The sequence below is a fragment of the Plectropomus leopardus genome, chromosome 22 (assembly GCF_026936395.1).
Source record: "Plectropomus leopardus strain MGB_pleo_1.0 chromosome 22, ASM2693639v1, whole genome shotgun sequence".
Lineage (NCBI taxonomy): Eukaryota > Metazoa > Chordata > Actinopteri > Perciformes > Serranidae > Plectropomus > Plectropomus leopardus.
In genome coordinates, this window is record NC_142197.1 from 6,247,843 (window position 1) to 6,266,710 (window position 18,868).

General features: G+C 37.8%; 1 protein-coding gene across 6 annotated transcripts in view; it reads right to left on the bottom strand.

Annotated features, from left to right (window-relative positions):
- syt1a (synaptotagmin Ia) overlaps positions 1-18,868 on the bottom strand; it is a 207,675-nt gene that overhangs the window by 172,304 nt on the left and 16,503 nt on the right. For 2 of the 6 annotated variants that reach the window (XM_088072567.1, XM_088072565.1), the window contains exon 2: positions 15,840-15,922. The exons of the other annotated variants lie outside the window; for them this stretch is intronic. The gene's annotated coding sequence lies outside the window, so the exon portion shown is untranslated. The remainder of the gene's footprint in view (positions 1-15,839; positions 15,923-18,868) is intronic. 6 annotated transcript variants of the gene reach the window in all.

An 18,868-nucleotide genomic window follows, 5' to 3' on the forward strand; every position in this document is an offset into this window, starting at 1 on the left:
ATGGGGCAGAGCCAAGTCTCATCCTGCTGCTGCCGCCGCCAGATGAGCACCCACCTGATCACCACCCCTGGGGGCCACTGAGCAGCACACAACAGCTGGCAGAGCCACATTTATTACCTATAGATTATTCCCAAACAACAGCAATTATCAGTCTTGCAATGAGAGGCAGGAACATACAGTAAAGCTTGGGTGTGTCTCTCAGCAGTAGGATAACTAAACAACAACAAAAAGCTGGAAAACAGAAATCTATCCTGATGATAACTGGAGGAGGATCTACTGTCAGACTTAGTAAAGAACCACTGAAGGTATGCCGCCATCTTGAGTCAGTGCAAGTGCCATCGCTCGTTGTGAGTCATGTTTATATTTAGATTGGAGAGGAAGAGGAGCAACCAGGCGAAAAATGTACATCACCTTCCCCGGTGGAAGCATTTGGCTGTGTGAGAGAGAAAGAGAATAGTTGTCTGTGTGTGTACGCATGTGATCCACTGTCTGACCTAGAAAAGCAGTTGCACCAATCAGAAGATTTGTGGCAGTCGGGCAACACTTTTCACAGTATAAATAACTCGCCGTGTGCCAGTTGCATGCATAATTACAGAGCGGAGAGGCAGAGGCATGCAGCCTAAAAAATAATATGCCATGATGAGTCCCCCCTCTCTCTCCTGGCTATGTGTCTTAAATATGACTTGGACATTGTACGCTCCTGTACAGCAGGTGGGGCTGCAGTATCTCAGTCATCACTCATACATACTGTACCATGAAGGCTGGTAGATAGAGTATCTAAGGGACTAAATAATATCCCTCTGGTTCAGTTCAGGATTCAGTCAAGATAAGTTGCCCTTAGGGCTTTAATATTACACACACTTGTATTGCTCTGCACACAAAATATGCTTTTCATGATGCCACTATGTCTTTAGATGAAAAAAAAAATCACAAAAAAATTGCCAAATATGGTAAAAAAAAAAAAAAAACATCAGGTGAAAAATAGTAAAAATGACAAATTCCAAGGCAAAAGCCAAGAATGACATCCAGAAATAATACAATGCATGTTTTTACACTTTGATAGCTATGGGATCAAAAATTGCATTTTGCATTTAACAGTATGAATGTAACAATTTTGTTTACACTGTGTATTTTAGAGTTATTGAGGGAGCTGAGCTGGAAATTACAAGATTAAACAAAAATTCAGAATCTTTCCAAAATGTTTGACATATGCATGAACACAGCGAAAATTATCAAAAAATTAAGAATGAAAAGCACGTAAAATGTGTCAAACAGTCCCTAAGGGTTTAAAACAGCTATCTTATACGGGTTTGGGTACTCGACAAAAATGTCACAGTATACTAAATGTGCAGAACATAAGGGTGCACTTGTCCTTGTTTTGCACAATCTCTGATTAAAAATTTAAAATTGGACTCATCTTCTATTTCTGTTTCTTTCCACATAAAGTAAAGGGAAATTTTAAAAAGCCAACAGAAAATTAAAAAAATATATCACAAAATATAACTTCACCACCTCTAAATTCATGGCGCTATGCAATGCGGTGCCGAAAATCCACTCAGCCAATGAAACGCCGGACCACTCTTTAGCTAAATAAAACATCTCAACACACACTGGATTACATTATCACTAAACTTAAAACAGGATTGTTTTTCTTAGCACATGAAAAGCTGACATTTTGGAGATGCATGGTTTTCACTGGATAGCAACTGTTTCATACATTCATTGTTAAGGTCCCTGTATAAATATCACAGCCTGGAAAATACATTACACAAGAGAATGAAACAGAGATAGAGGATAAAGAGAGCAAAGTGACATGGCTAATGAAAACAGCATCAACAAGAGTACTACATCAGAGTTAATTCATCTATTTTCTGTAGCACAGCAACAGAGACTATAATCTCAATAGAAGCCACAGGGTTTGAAAAAGAAAAACAACCTTGGATGTCCATACTGTAGCTGTATAAAAGGCAGGGAACAACGTAAAGACAGTTTAAATCTCATTTGCAGGAGTGGCACAGAGTTCAGCCGAGAGGAAGGGAATCTAACTGGAGGTCAATGGGGGATCTTGGCGAACAGAAAGGGCAAATAACGCAGCAGGCAGCAGAGGATGCTTTGACCTTTTACTGCTGGTTTTTGGAGCCAAAAGAAGAGCAGGGGGCTGGGTGGAGGAAGCTCTTGCCTGTGGTGAACTGGAAGCACCTCAGATCTCTGGCATCACCGCCCCCTTTGCCAAAACCTCCAACTCCTTCCTCCCAGGAGTCGAACGGACGTCACAGAGGACTGTTAGGGTTATAGATGCTGACAGGTCTGGACGGCCGTCATAAGAATTACCAGAGAGGTTTGATGTTTGACTGCTCTTTTGTATTGGGGAGTATTCGACAGCTTCTTCCTCATGTGTGAGATTGCTGATTGGTAGATTTTTTACATCCCCTGATCTGTTTGGGATTCCTTCCTGGCCGCTCTGATCTTAAAATCCCAAATATGAACCTTTTGCAACCTGGATCGACATCAGTTTTCTTGTGCTGCACTCAGACGCTGTTCACATACATTTAAACCCTTAATTTGAACCCTGAAAAAAATGGTTTCTTTCAAAAATATAGAAAAAAAGGCAATGAGCAACAGAAATGTATTTTCAAAAAAGGTTTGGAGAAAATGTCTAGAAATCTTAAATACTTCCTTACATTTCCAGGATGCTGTTTTTGTGTTTGTGTGTGCGTGTGTGTTGTGTTTGTGCTAATTTTTAGGACATTTTCTTGTACTTTTTAACTCATTTCTTGCCTATTTGTGTCATTTCTTTTTAAGTTTCTCATTGCCTTCCTCCACTGTGAAAAAAAAAATCAAAAAAAAAAAAAACAAACCAGTTTGCCCAGGTTTCAATGAAATCATCCATATTGTTTTGTTTTTCTTCATTAATTTTCTGGAATAACTAGTGCAAAATTTGCACTCAGTTAAACCTGACATTAATATGTGGTGTTTTCATATTTGAGAGATTTTAAAAAGATTTCAGGATTTGAGGATCTGGACTCTTAACTGTGTGTTGTACGGTGTCCTTAAGTGCTTTAAAAGGTGCTTATTAATAAAATCTATTATAATTATTCATTTTATTACTCTGGCTGTTCGTGAATGGAATCTGTTAGCGTGCTGTGTGTTGCTTTAGCTCTCCACTGAGTATAGGAACAAAACTGGTATATTTATCATTACATGTCACTATGTGCAGGGTCTCACACATTTCCAATGTCTGTTTATATTTAAAAAATCTTTTAGTGTGGACCATGCTTAGAGCAAGAGCACATTAATGTAAACTACCTTTTTTCATTATATTTAGTCAGTGGCAGTGGTGAAAATGTCATAATCTGACACATTAATAGACGATGCATGCAGCCCTGCCATTATGTTTGCATTGAAGCCTGTGCCCTTTTCAATTATTAATAGTGTGGTTATTCAAGAGTTTGTCAACAGCATGCTGTCTGATGAATATTATATTATGGTATTATATTATGTGTCAAGGGTTCGGTAATAGCACAATAAACAGATCATAAAAGCAGCTTTTGCTGATTAGATTTGAAAATACGTTGTGCTCAACATGAAATCCCACCACTTAGGACTTTGAGGGTGGGCTCATACTCCATAACCTTCTTTTCAACCTAAATTTTTACATGTTTTTCTGGTGCGCCATCATAACTACCAAAGGAAATTGAAAGTGGGTTACAAAGAACGAAAGGTGGCTCTCTTTGGTGCTCATTAAGATTGGCAGAACACTCATCAAACAGATTTGAAAACTAGAAGAATAGTGTTTTCATCTTTTTCATCTTTTCTGCTGAAAGGCTGAGCTAAGAGACTGCATCTCTTTCTTTTCAAGGATTTTCCCTAAAACAAAAGAAAAAAGAAAAAGCACTCATTTGGACACATCAGCTTGGTGCTGAAAATTGAACGGCAGCATTTCATCATTCAATCTGATGCAAATGTTAAAGCACAAGATTTCTGGGAAGCTTTCAACGTGATGAAAAAGAAGTAATTTTAAAAAGTAAAACGCTGCAGATTCTCCATCATCGGCTCTTGATTAAGAACAGCATCTTTTACATGAAGAGGATATAAACCAAAAAGTAATATAACACCGTTACAGATGAGATGAACTGGAGATGAAAAAGTACAGGATTACATAAAACGAATTTAAGACTGACACTTAACTAAAACCTAATTTGCATGTAAATACAAGGCTGCGATGGAAAACTCTCCGAAAGGGAGTTTCAGGAAGGCTTTTGTGGAGTTGATGATGGGCTGCCTGTCTACACAGTATATCCAGTGGCTTAGATGGTAGTCATTATCTTCAGCAACACAACTGTTGTCTAGACCAAAGAAGTAAACATGGTTAACTTCACAACACTAGTTTGGATGCACCATAGGAGCCATCTTTGGAAGAAGAGCAAAAACACGAGCTGGACTAGGAGCCCTTTGAGAAAAAGGTCAGATCATTTAAATGCTATGTCTAAAATTTTACTTTAATTCAAGTACAGTTCAACATTCAAGTCTGTACTGGCCAATTCTGACCTCCAGCAGTATCTGGATTGTTAACATTTACAAAATAATGAGGGTATTTTAAAGCAGTAGTTAGTATATTAAGATAGTTTTTAATTTAAAATAAGCCCAGATTAAATTGCACATTGTATTCTTCACATTTTGCCAATATGAGTGAGTAAAGAGCATACTACTGTTGTCTCAAAGAGAAGTGTACTATCATCTGTATATGTGTGAGAAAGCAGGGGACAGTACTAGCTATGTAGGTTTTTATGTAGCTCTTGATGGCCTTTGCATAATGTAGGGATTTCAAAGGTTAACCGCTGTTCAGTCAACCGCTGAGAATATTTCTGACTGGTTACACATGTCACCCTATAGGTTAATTTTGCTGCTTTTTGGTAGTAGTACTATCACTATGCTGTATTAAATAAAGAATAAAGATAGCAAGGTTTTCATGCTACACTGGCAGCGCCCTCATATGGCAGTTAACCCTCAGCTCAGAGCCCTGGTGGCAGGGCAGGTTTGTTGTAGAAATACTGCGCACACCCTCCAGTCTTCTCCCAGGTCGCCCCAGTGACTAAGAAGCTCATTTCTGAGTGGTTAGTTACCAGTTAATGAGTATCAGCCTTTTGAAAACAAAATTATCCCAAATTGACATCCCTAATATATATATACAGTATATCTTGAAATATTTGTGGTAATTGTTCCCCCTTTGTCATGGCATTAAGGGGCATTTTAAGACTTCTTGGGTCATATTTTCCCTTTACCCTGATTTCCAAGCAGCGTCTATAAAACACAAAGGCTCCAAGAATAGTCTAGTTAGCTTATTGGCGATTTTGAACAAGTCAGAAAGTCCCAGAAAATCTTTTATGCAATTCAAAAGCCATTTTTTTTAATTGGCATGATTACTAGTCTGACCATCTTTCAGGCGAGCATACACACAAGTCCGACAGGGCTGAAACTCATTTATGATAATGATACTACAGGCATTGTCAGCATGAGTGAAAACTGCAATAAGGGCATGATAAGCATGACCAATCTGAACACGAACCAACAAAAACAAGGGTGTCCAAATTCACTGGTTCAATAAATGCCAGCATAGAGCTTTGCTTAATCACACCCATAGGCCACAGACTCTGGGGAGGAAACTGGTGCTGCTGCCAACTTAGCTGTAGTAAACACTCGCACAGTTTAAATGCCTCTCTGCAATCATCTCTGTCCAGAACTAGAAATACAGCCATGTGGTTTTATGGCTCCACACACCAGTCAAGTTGCACTTACAGTTTACATCCATATATTCACATGGATGCTTCACACACAGATCTACACAATCAGCACAGTTTTGAGGTGGACACTCAAGATACCCATTTCAGTATCTAACAAAATGTCTCCCCTTCTGTTCCTGGCTGTTTTTGCAGATCATTATGATGTCACAGTTGACCTTTGACCTCTTGCCTATAAAACATCATAACATCATCACTATATCCTATTAGATATTTGTGTGAACTTTAAGCAAATGAATTCTTGAGTTATGGCCACCGTGACCTTGACCTTTGACCTTCAACCACCAGATTCTAGTCAATTCAATCTTGAGTCCAAGTGGAACTTTGTGCCAAATTTGAGGAAACTGCCTTAATTCCACCTTCAGATATTATGTTCACAAGAATGAGACCAATGCAAGGTCATAGTGACCTTGACCACTGAACACCAAATTCTAATCAGGTCATCCGTGAGTCTCCTCTAACATTTGTTCCAAATTTGAAGAAATTCCCTAGAAATGTCCTTGAGATATTGTGTTGACAACATCGAGACAGACGAGGAAACGGTGACCTTCACCTTAGATGACCAAAATCATAGGTGTTCATCCTTGAGTGCAAGTGAACGTTGGAAAAAACAAAAAATCCCCCAAGGTGTTCATGTGATTACAAGATTACAAATATAAGAAGGATGCAAAGAAGCCGTGGCCTTGACCTTTGATCCATGACCACCAAAATGTAATCGCTTTATCTTTGCGTCCAAGTGAACAATTGTGCCAAATTTAGAAGGAAAAAAAAAAGCCCACAAGGCTTTCTTGTGATATTGCATTTACAAGAATTAGACAGATGAGGTCACAGGGGTCCTGACCTTTGACCTATTGCCGCCAAAATCTAACCAGGTTATCTGTGAGTCCAAGTTAATGTTTGTGCTGAAATTGAATAAATTCCCTGAAGGTGTTGTTGCGATAGCCTGTTCACAAGAATGGACCGGACGGACATATGGCCAGTCTGATGTATGTACATACAAACCAGTGGACAACACAAAAACAATGTCTTCAGTCTCACCTATTGCTGGTGCCGAGGCATAAAAATGGTTGGAGATGTCCTTGAAACTATTGTGACCACATCAAGAACCTTATTAATGATTATTAATTGATTTGAACATGATGAATAACGTTTTAGGACTAGAACAGAAAGATGCATGACCACAAGTTTATATGAACTAAATATGATCACAACATCAAACTTGTTCTGCCAGATGCATCCTTGTCTATTTAAAGTAAACCTGATTTGAAATGTCTGTTCACTGTTAAAGTGCTCAGAGGTTGATAATCCCTCCTCATGTGCATCTGTGATTTAGGCTTTGCAAATAGTATCAATCCATATCCACTTTACCAGCATATGAGCCCTTTGGTTTCCCATCCCATAAATCTATGAGGAGAGATGCGGTCTGCACATTGACTTTCATCAAGGCCGATTAGCCCAACAGTTTCAGACACTCTGGATGCACTGATTCCCATTTTGGAAATACTAGGCTTTATTAGGCATGGTTATTTAGCTCTGGCTTCTGTTTGGAGCACGCCTGCTTGTTGCTCAATACAGGGTATTAGCTCTAAGTGAAGGAAATGGATGTTGACAGACTGCACACGCACAGGGTGGAGTGTGGTGCTGCCATATTGCTAAATTTCAAAACCATGCTGTTTTCACTCTCCTTTGTGATTTTAGCTCTTTGGAGTTACACAAACATGGTGACAAATGTGCAAATATTTAGTCATCACCTACACACAGACATGTATACAACACAACTCTCTTTCTGCTCCCACTTTCAACTTGGACTGTTTTAAAAATTGAACCACAAAGACAAAGTTGTTGTTTTTTTAAATGCAGAATATACTCTTCCTCTTAACAAATGTCTCTGTTTAAGTTATTTATGTGTGCAAGTTAAATAAGAAATATTTTTAAATCTATCTATAAGGGTAAATAAATACTATCTACTACACAATAATGAGAAGTTTTTGGACAAGTTGGATTGATATGAGTTTTCTTTTGCTTTGTTTAGACACCTTTTACAAGATATTTGACCCTTTAAAACCTGAGCAAGGTTTGGTTTCTTTCTACAACATGGGGGAAAAACAGGCAATAACCAACTGGGCAAGAAATGTCCCACAAACGGGGAAGGTTAATGGGAAGTTAACCAAGAAATTCTTCACAACTTCAAGGTCACTTTCTGTCTTTCTATCTTTTTTTTTACCTTTAACATCCACTGCATGTCTAAGATTAAAATACATCAAGAATTTCCTAATTTTTTTTGGATTCTTCTTCATTAACAAGAGGCATGCAAGAAACACAAAGTTTTCTTGAGAATTCACAGTAACAGGGGGTGGGTAATTAATATACAAACAGTCACTTGGGGGTTAAGGTATTCTTTTAAGACTCATTCGTTACAATTAAACATTAAGTTTTAAATTCCAAAGGGACTTCTTCAATAAGATTCTCTCTCTGTAAGCTTGTTTTTCACGTGACTTCTTTCATTTATTTCTGGCAAACTGTAAATAAGCTTTACATGTTCCCAGACGTTCATACTCCCTACAGTATATATTTGCAGGTCACACGTGTATACTCTAACCTGCTTACAGTCATAATCTTATTAAATGTTAGCTACATTTTTTTTATTAAGACAGCAGTCGTCAAGGTGACTTTGAACCTTAAAGAAAATCTATGGCATAGTGTGAGAGCTTCCCTTCAGGGCAGCAAAGATAACACCTGTACATGATGGAACTAAATGCAGAAGATCAATATTGTTCTCGTGCATCGATTTGGAGATTATTACATCATGAACGTGAGACACTCCCATGCCCTCTCCAGATCAACAAATGGAAATTAGACCAAGGAAATTTTTTTTCCCCTCATAGACTGAAATTTTATGTCACGAAGTAAAGACAGGGATGCAAACTTATCACTGGTGAAAAAGGTGACAAAAGATGAGAGCCAGGTCCAAAACTGTATTAAAGTACACTGTAGCGGGTAAAAGTTAATCTTTTTTTTTTTAAATTGCAACTGCTACATGGTCAGTTAAAAGCCAGAGCTTAGATATGAAGCTTTATTATCTTTTGGTTGTTATTTATTCTCCCTTTTGTAACCAGCTAAACAAAGAAATCTTTATTATAAAAAATAATAACTGAACAGTTTTAAAGTCATTTAGTTCTTCATTACACGAACTTTGGATGAGCAAAAATAGACATTCATGGAACAATCCTTAATATAGCCTTCCACATGAAAAACATCTTTAAAAAATAACTGCTTCAAAAAAAACCTTATATAATAAATCATCATTTCTACTCTAATAATGATTATATATAGCCGCAAAACTTGGATACATGTTTCCTTCAAACAGCTGTATTTATTCAAGTGTCTTGCCAAAAACAAATTACGTGCATCATGAGAACATGTTAATTCTATTCGCCCAGAAGTATTTTTTACTGAATAGAGCTTGAACGCGTCATAATGTAACTCAGTGCAAGCAGCAGCGCAAGAGAAAACACTGGCTACTGTTCGCTAACTAATACAACCTACACAGAGGGATTAACAGTCCCATGGGTGACACATCATCATATCAGCCACAAGGTTATCATAATGCTATTGTATGAGTCTTACTATGGGGGTGGCAAAAACTGACATTATTTATTCCCATTACTCTTGTCCTCCCAGCCAAAAACTCATCGGGTCTACAGAAATCTCACACAACCTATTTTGCATTAAATTTTTGCCAAATGGTGACAAGTTTGCACCTCTGAAAAAATGTGTCTGGTATGCTGACAATTTGTAGCTGTAAAGCTTCCCTAAAATAACTACAATAACTAAGACGAGTGGGTCTACGTTAGAGTGCAGGGGCTGTTTAATGCGTGTTGTGAGGGTAGCCTTTGTTGCTCATCTCTCTGTGGCACACTCCACCCCGGCCAAGAATGCATCATCCAAATAAACAACAAAACGTCAGCTCTCCACAGCCCATCAATCTCAGCTCATCCCCCGAGAGTCCCGTGAGCAGATAAAAAGCTAATCAAACCCTCCGCCATGTAATTCATCATCGGCTCATGAACACTATCTTCCGCTCCCTCCCATTGCCCTCTTTTGGTGGCACCTCCATTTATCTGAAGACTGAGGCATAGTGGTGCTGACAAGCCAACAAATCAAATTTATCTCTATCGATTTGTTTTTGGCACCATTAAGATATTGATATTTGATCGTATTATTGAACATTTATCAAGTATAAGGAGATCATAACCATTCTTGATTTTTATTTGTTTTGTTGATTCAAGTCATTGCTGCCACTCTCACAGTTACAACCGCATGTACATACACAAAATTTTCCACAGAGTTCTGTTTGGGTTTCTGTGTTGTAACTGTTTTGTTATGAGCACCATCTTTAGGCCAAAATTCACACACCTCCAGTAAGTGAGGAGGAGGACAGAAATTGCTCACTCATGAGCTTCTGTCTCACGAGTTTTGTGTAACATTTTTAATCATTCAAATTTTTAGTCATTTCAACAACATTCATATATACTGACCCCCCTTTTAGATTTAATACAAAACTAGATTGTATGAATATAAAAGGATCCACAGTCAGAAAAGGGAAAAAGAATAAGAATAATAAGAAAATAAAATTAGGCAAACTTAATCAGAAAACAACAACAACAACAAAAGCGGTTTGACTGATTTCACCAACACTATCCCTCTTCGACATATATACATACGGCTTTGTATAATTTACAATGCATCATCCACAGCTCCATTTGGATGCATCTCACACAGCACATGCTTTCTAATATTCAGAAATATGCGTAGCAAGAGCACAAAAAAAGATCTTCAGTTGGTTAAAGGGAAACTTAATGAATGTGAAGAGAAGACTGCACGCCATGGATACAGTACTTCCCCCTTCAATGAAGGAGAAATCATTACCATTAATGTAGGTGCAGGGCATGCTGGGGATAAAAGGGCCCCAGTCCATTATTGGAGTTGCAGTTATTGAAGGTTGCCACTACAACAGTGGTGCAATCCCATTACTGCAACCGAATGAATTACGGATTTGCTATGCATTCAAATTGACAGGGCAAAAGGTGGCTGATGCCAGCGAATCGCTCTGATTTTGTATTTATGCCTAATGAATATTTGCGGAACCACGAGTGCTAACCTCAGTGGAGACTCCATAAAGAGGGGAGGAAAATCATTTTATGGTGAATTAAAGGAAGACGGGACATTTCATGTTTTGGCCATTGCAGAGTGCTTGCCTGATGCGATGGCATTTCATGGTGTGTTGTCTTTGCTCAATTTTCAAATCCTCTGGCGCGCTCAAAAGAACTCAACATCAGTACGACGAAAACTCTTCATCTTTTGTTGGGGTTTTTTAGAGACCGCCCTGTTTTTTTTGTGACTTTCATCTGCAGGCCTGTTATGGAGATATTTCACCGTAATTCATTTAAAAGAACAAAGAACATTTCTACTCAGCAGCTCTCTCTTTGGTCTCTTCATTAAATTCTGTTTTGGAAATTTAATTAATTTTCAAACAGCAGGGTGTCATTTTATTGAAAGGTGTAATTCATCCTTCGTGGTTACATGAAGTCACTTTAATCTACATGCCCTGGCTTCCTAAATACCCTCTAAGAGCAAACTCTTAGCAATCATTTGTCCATGGCTTAATGTGATGGAAACATGAATGCTTGTTATGTCCGTATACAAGAGATATGTAGTGATTTTGATAGGTTTTCAGTGTAGTGAGTGGGTCTCCAATAAAATTGTAATTGCAGAGTTTAACTTGCATTTGATGTTATATTCTTATCATTATAGTAACAGAATGAGTCATACATCTTCTTAAGATTCTTCTTAGAACCTTCTTTTACCTTAGAACCTTCTTTTACCTTAGAACCTTCTTGATTTGACTGATATGTTCCTTTGAACTGTCTTTTATTTCCTCAGTTTTTATACACCAGAGTGTTTTTATCAGTTTTCTTTTAAAACCCATTTTTATGACTTGCCTGTTTTATTTTGTTGCCTTGTAAGGTACTTTGTAACTCTGTTTTGAAAAGCACATTATAAAAAAAAGACAATTGTTATAATTATATTACTATATTAATGTATGTTGGAAATGTATCTGAAAATGAAACAAAATCCTAAATCTGAAAACTTAATTTACAAAAACCATAGATGTATGTACAAAACACTGTACAAACTGCCACTGTCTGCATGTCCGCTGCTGCCTCTACCAAAGAGTAGCATAACAGTCAAGAGCGTCACTCTGCAGCAAAGTCTGGGGAGTAAGTATATTCCCAAAAGTACACTGACCAGCATGAAAAAACCCAGAACTTGAACTATCTCAGTCAACTGAGGGGTCTCCAACTGATGATTCCAATCTCAAACATTAATAACACAATAACATCCGAAACACAAGATTCCCTCTTAGTGGTAACTAAGAAACGTGAGAAATACTTTCAAAAAAGTAAAGTCAAGCGATGCCACTGTTTCTATGATTTCAACACATATTTGCTGTTCTAAATGTGCCATAATGTGGGAAAATAATAGACTGTTCCTATAGAGTCCTTTTGGATTTTAATGTTTAAGTCACAAACCTAGCAACATCACTGAGTATGCACACATATACGCACACACACACTGTACTTGCGTTTTCCCTTTTACTTTGCATTTCAGAGGATACCATGCAAATTTTAGAAATCCTTTCAATTTTTGGTCATGAATGCCAGCTGGAGATATCCACCTGAGGTGTGGTTTTCCAGTATGTATATTGTTCTTGGTTCACTGGCTTCTCTTCACTCTGCTGATATCTTCACAAAGTGAAATAAAGGGAAATGAAAGATCGAGTAAGGGCCACCTCTCTCTGGGGGGGATACACTTCAAACACATGCCCTGAAATTCTGCCAGTGTCTGCCTCTCTCTGTGTGTGACAACATGGAAATTTTGACATTTCTATGGCTTTAGAATTCAGCGTTGGGCTGTGGGGCTTTGAGACTACTCCTCTACGGAAGAGGAGGGATCTGTAATTTTCCAACTCTTCGCAGAATTAAAAGACTGCTTTGAAAATATTTTGAGCATATAACTATAGTATACGTCAACTCTGCAGGAGCGCGGCAGTTCTAATTCGAGGATCAGCACGTACCTGCTGCTGTACCTTGATTTCAACTGTGTAGCTCACCCAGTGTGTGCTACAGGCGTTAATGAGAATTAAATGATACGATGCTAAGTGATGTCGGCAATGTGTGTTGTGCCTATGTCCTCCTTCAGCTAAAATATTATATTAATGTATTGATGAAAACTATTACAGTATGTTAAATAGACAGCATTTTGTTGTTCTCAAAGATATCACATGAGTGTTATTGATATGGAAATACATGAGATCTTGTCGCTTGTTTTCCTTTACCCTCAAGATCAAAAAGATGCAAAAGGTCTGTGTTGATGCCAGCTTCAATCGTTTGATTGTGTTGTAATATTTGCCTTCAAATAAAAAGGCAAATTACCAAGCATAATCTCAATGCAATGTGATGCTTATTAAAGACAAAATCAGTATCAGGTGTGTCCACTGTCCCGACTCAAACTGTGGCTTTTTATCTGCTAATATGCGTTTCTGAAAAGAAAAAACATTGTTCTTGTCTGGTCTTAATTTAACTAAATCTGCCTGTGAGCAACAAACAGAGAATTTTTCAGTCAGAGGAATCACTGTTTCAAGAGACAGTTCACCCGAAGATTCCAAATTTCATATTTTTTTCATTTACCTGTAGTGCTATTTATCAGTCTGGATTGTTTTGGTGTGAGTTGCCAAGTGTTGGAGTTATCGGCTATAGAGATGTCTGCATTCTCTCCAATATAAAGGAACTAGATGGCACTCTGCGCCAAAAAAGCACCACAAAAATCACATTTGAAAAACTAAACAGCAATGTCTCTTTCCAGATTTATGACCCGCTTACTCAAGATAATCCACAGACCTTGTTGTGACCAGTTTCATGTTGGAACTATTTTCTTTATACAAAACTACACCCACCAACTTGAACGACTAATACTGAATAATAATTCAGGAAGAATTAGTTCAATAAAGGACAATTATTGCCAACACTGATAAAATCATGATCACTGGAAGCTGAGACTTTGCATCATCAAACAAGCATAAAAAGTTAAAGTCAGCCTGTGCAATTTTCTTTCATCAATCGTTAAGTTGCTGAAGGACCCAGTATTTTCTACTCACTGCAGAGATCACGTTGTTTCAGTTACAACAGACCTCAAAATGAGCTATAAATGCCATTTTGATTCCTCATGAGGGCCACACGTCCCCAACATCACCAACAAAGCTGCTTTACTTTGGATTAAACTTCACACACAGACTCCAAAACATTCATCGATTGAAAACCATTCTGCTCTTCTATTTAAACGATGCCACATCTTTGATCTTGGTGCAATTTCCTCCCCACTTGAAAACTTCCTGGTCCTTTCATCTGAGCAGCGGCTGAACGAGGAACTCTGTCTGGAAACAGGTGTTCAGCTTGTTTGATGTTAGCCTGCTTGGTCTGGCAGGTTTGGAAACATGAAGCAATCGTGACCCCATTCTGGAGACCCACAACACACTCGCCTCCCCCTCCTCTTTCCTTTCTGATGAGGCAGCCAGGTGCCAAAAATACATGCAGCTGTGTTGAATAAAACATCTGACACACTGACTCCCTGACTGATGGTGGGACAGAAGGAGCCACCCCGGGGACGGAGGGGTCTGGGATTCGCTGCATCTACACACTCAACTCATTACACAAGTTAATGAGAAAGTTTGTGTGAAGTCGGCTGAAGCGACCGGGCTCAGCCTCCACTGCTGCTGCGGGTGAAGGAGGGAGCTGTCCTGTAAGCTGTGGTGCTGAATCTGACTCTACTCCTACCTCTGTCGTTATTCAGGCATTTAGCTTCTGCTGTGTAACAGAGTGATTCTCGCTGGCTGAGCAGGGGCGTGTCTTGTTTGCTCAAGGGCACTAAAAAATGCTTCACATACCTGCTGTTACACCTGCTCCTACATATAGGGTTGATGTAACATTTACTGTTTCACTCAATATTATACAACAAGTAGTTCTGCCCAAGCAATCTGATTGGTTCACAAGACATTTAGAATATGCTCAAATATGCATAAAGGAATTTCTTAATCACTGCTCTTGAAGAAATCATTTGATAATCATACCCATAGACTGCAACTTTTTTACTATCTATGACTGTACCATTTCTGGAGGGGCACAAAGGGCATTTTAGTATCAATGAACATAAATTTATATCAGAGAGTGAAAACTTTCTAAGTGAAAATACAGCTGACCAAAAGAAATGTAACAGCCAACTCAATAATGGTGTAAACCATAAACTAACACAAAGATGACTTCAACCAGCATTAACCACCATGTTCTCAACAGACACATTAGAAGCACAAGCTGACATTTGCGTGTATGAATACATAACAACGAACTTCACTGCAAACTAAAAACTACCAAATCCAGATCTACGCATGATGGGAAATATAGGCTAAGTAACTGGAACCACAGTGAAAACATTGTTTTTGAAAGGCTAAACGCCATCAAGAAGCAGAATCTGTCTTTTTTTCATTCATTTTGACTTTTGGACTTGACCTTGCTCTTGAGTTATTGGAAATGTTTGGCATCCTCTGTTATCATCCATCAGCCGTGCCGTGACACGGAGCTACTAGCTTAAAAATACAGGTAAAGTTTGCAGATGTAATAATTAAATCTGTCTATGAACAAAATCTTTTTTGTCAGCAGATATCTGAGCATGAGCATTTTTGTGTTTATATCTTATTTTGTTTAGGGAACGCCACGATCTCTTGAAAGTATAAGCACAAGTTACTCATTCTCCCAATTCGATACTATTATAATATTAGGATGTTGATTTAAAATATTCTGCTATTTTTGTAATTCTACAATACTACAGTTCGTTATTACACTTAATTAGGATTCTTGTTTACTTTTTTGATACTAGACCATCAGAAAACTTTCCATTATGTACTTCAAGGGGTGCCAAGTAGCTCACCTGGTGGAGCGGGTGCCCCATGTGCAAAGGCTTTGTCCTTGCTGCAGCAGCTGCAGGTTCTTCTAACACGCACTGGAGCTGTCCTATCAAATAAAGGCAAAAAGCCATGAAAATAAACTTAAAAATCATACACTTTAAGAGACTGTGTATCATGAAAAATATTACCAAAAAAAACCTACAGAGACGGACTTAGTAGCTGCTGTAGCACCTAAAATTCAACCGGCACAGACCCCAGGACAAGATTTATTTTCTTAATGCTGCTTTTTTTTTCTTGAAATGAATATAATGTCACATTATTTGTAGATTGCTACAATAAAAGGGTCAACTTCTTTCCACCAATGCATGAATTATATCAATACTGGCATTAAAAAAAATCGATTAATGTACATATATTTAACAAATAGTATCCGTATAGTTATTTTTTTCCTTCTTTTCTTTTGTTTTTGGATGAGTATCTTTATACTTTTCAATGGAAACATTACATATTTTTGTAACTGCACTTGTACTGCAATTTGAGCATCTGTTAATAAAAATCTTTGAAAAAAAAGAGAGAACAGAAAAGTCACAATACTAAAGTAAACTTTATTTTTTACCCACCTCTGCTTACATTGCTTGTAAAAACATTTGGTGACTGTTAACAAGCAGAGCACAAGTTTCTTACGTAAAAACTGTATCCAAACAGTTCATGAGATTTTTGAGCGATGCCATCAAAACCAAAAATTGTTACGATTGTCCTCGGTCTCTCCTTATCAGATACAAAACGACTCAATTCCCTGAGAAATGCGGATGAGAAAGAGCAGGTACACACAAAGATGCATTTTAAGAGTGTGGGCTTAATACAGGACAAAACAACGATGAATGTAAATACTGTCAGAAAACAGCAAAGTGTATCGCAGCCTCCACAGAGGCTATATGATGTTTATATGATGATGATGGAGAGCGGACATTGATGTAGTCAACTGCACTATGATCCCATAATTTTCCTACTCATCAAACCATTAAGTGACCCCTCGTGCCCTGTATAGACACATCTGCATTCATTATGTTTCTCCGCTCATTATTCAGCTTTTCTCTAATCTGTGATCCATCTGTATGCATATATTGCATTATATGAATGCATTATATCATCACCTGCTCTGAGTCACAGATATCAAAAACACTGTTTTTGGGACATTAGGGGATCATCAGGGCTGATTCCCCCCGTTAACATCATCCCACCATGTCATTAACGCACTTCCTCTTAGTGACAGAAGGCATCTCCAGGACTGCGGAGGTTGGCCTCATAGGAAGTGAGAAAGTAGTGCACTTCCTGCAAGGTTGAAATAGGACAAAACACAGCTATAAACAGACAAACTGAGCATCGAGTTATTTTTATCAACAGGCGAGGAGTCATTTTGATCCACATGCTGGCACACCACCAAGAGCCAGGGCCCAGCATGTTTAGCTGCATATCGATTCAACATCTAAAAGACTAGTTCACTCGCTGTATCAGATTATGGAAACTTCTGCCCCTTTCAGCCTCTGAACAACAACAAATCCTGTTTGAATACAAGAGAAACTAGGCTCCAGTATTAAGTTTAGCCTCTGAAACATGAGTACATTTTTTGTAAATACATAAGAGAAGATGACAAAATAAGCAAGGAAGAAGTAAAAAGTTACAAGAAAAATTATCTGAAAAAAGCAACAAACATTAGCAAGAAAGTAGTAAAAAAGTTACAAAAATATTTTATAAAAATAGGCAAAAAACATACACACACATACAAGCACACACACATACAATAAAAATAAAAATCATACCTTAAAAAAAAAGACTGAAAGTGACCATAAAAAATACAAATCTCACCATGCCCCCCATATAATTTTCAGGTCATCTACTTGTCATCTTTTGCTTTTTTTTTCAATTTCTGGAACACTTCTTGCCATGTTGCTCATTATACCTTCTTCCATGATTTGGTAAGAAATTAAGCCAATTTTTTCAGGTTTCAGAGATTTAAATGTTTGTGAAGGGTGTCTGAACGCAGTACAAGGTAACTGAACCTAGAACTCAACCTAGGTGTTAAAGGGTTAATATGACAGTATTAGCAGGATTCATTGACTTTTCAGTAACTGAAAATCCCCTGACGATCCAAATTCTGTTAAAGAATCTGGGCGACATTCAACGAAAGTGTCTATTATGTTAACGCAGGTCTGGCTCTTTTCCAGACATTCAAAGAAGTCTGCAGTGATGCCTTCGAGGCAAAATATCCAGCTCACAAACGGTGTCAAATCAGCATCACAGGAGAGCTGTTGAAGCAGGTCAGTGAAGAAAATAATAATTTTGCCTCTTTGGGACAATTTCAAATGAAAGATATTATAATTTTGGGAAATTTGTAAAATTAATAAACAAAAATTTAAAAAATAAATAAATAAATAAATAAATAAAAATAAACCCAAACAGTGACAACAAAACAAGGGAAAAATAAAACAAAAATTAAAAAAAATAAATAAATACATCAAGGAAATCAACATTTAAATAAATAGCTTTAAAAAATAATTTTCCAAATCTACATATTTCTTGCTAATTTCTGGGTAATTCCTTCTTAAGATGCACATTGCCTTCTTTCCAATTTGCCGTGGTTTCAAAGGGTTAACCAAATAAAATTGTAGGGTTGATTACTAACGTATTACTTAGATATTATGACATCAAAATCTTAGAAGATATCTAGTTTGGTATTAAAATATTGATATAATATTAATATGTTGCCCAGCCCTTAACAATGGCAACAGAAAAGAAAAAACAATATATTGTGCAGTCCTATTTGGAGCTCATCCTGCAAATTCAACAACCAAACACTTCCCTGTGGCTGTGTGTTTGCCACTGAACCTCTTTATATATGCATCCAGGGTAAGGATTACACCCAGAAAGAGACTGGCGAACAGAGTGAGCGGGTGGAGAGATAGCAAAGAGTGGTGACGGATAAAGGAGGCAGACTGAGGGTAAACAGAGAGCCAGTTAGTATGTAGTGACCCCAAAGCTTGGGATGAAGTCA